The sequence below is a fragment of the Trachymyrmex cornetzi genome, unplaced genomic scaffold (assembly GCF_001594075.2).
Source record: "Trachymyrmex cornetzi isolate Tcor2-1 unplaced genomic scaffold, Tcor1.1 scaffold466, whole genome shotgun sequence".
Taxonomy (NCBI): domain Eukaryota; kingdom Metazoa; phylum Arthropoda; class Insecta; order Hymenoptera; family Formicidae; genus Trachymyrmex; species Trachymyrmex cornetzi.
In genome coordinates this window covers 477,353-478,320 of record NW_017299465.1, presented here as the reverse complement: position 1 = coordinate 478,320, position 968 = coordinate 477,353, and positions in this window count along the sequence as shown.

The following is a 968-nucleotide window of genomic DNA, read 5'->3' as shown; positions in this document are numbered from 1 at the left end:
GAGAGAGAGAGAGAGAGAGAGAGAGAGAGCGGGGATGCGGACGTAAAATTTTAAAAAGAGAAAGAGAGACTACACGCGGATTCATCTTTTCGACCTGATTTTCCAGTTCTTCCGAGTGAAAGAGAGCGGTCGTCGAGATCGAAGGGCACCGACTAGGACAGATCGATCGCTTAATGGGGTTCCGTGTAACGCGAAAACGGTGCTCCAACGACCAATTATCGTTCTCTTTCTCCCATTCTCTTCCGCGGATACCCAGTGGTTTCGGGATCGAGGACTTTGGATGAGTCTTTGCCACTGAAATTATATCGGCATTCGCGTAAATGCTTCGGTCCATGCACTCACATGTACTCGGTCGAGCACTTGAGTTGTATTTTATGGCTGAATTCCCCTCGTAAAATTAACGAAATTCGAAGAATATTCGCGGCGCTGGTCCACCAATTGACTACCATCCTAATTAATGATACTGTCGGCTACCTGTGAAATTGATTTATTGCGTATACTTCCGGTTTTTTGACAGAAAGTTTCCTTCGATCAAACCGAGACGCGGCATGATATGAATGTCATCCTCATTGTAGCGGTTTGCGTATTTAATTATATATATATATATATATATATGAGCAAACGTTATTTAATAAATCAACTAACATAGTCTCGCCGTGTAATATGTATTGCATTTCGGTCATACCGTGATTCAGAAGAAATTTAGTATTACAGGTTAAATTAGTATTACATATTATGATAGACATGATTGATTTAATTTTATTGTTTTGATTTTGCTCGGTTTCGAATATATTTTTAATTATCAAAATTAAGGTTGGCAGAGAAAGAAAAAACGAGTATCTTTGGTATGAATCACTTACTCTCTGAATCAGTGAAATTCAGAAAATGAAAGGCAATTTGAGCATTATATAATTAAAATACCGATATTTTACATTAGTTCCAATATCGTGTACATTAAAATGAATTTA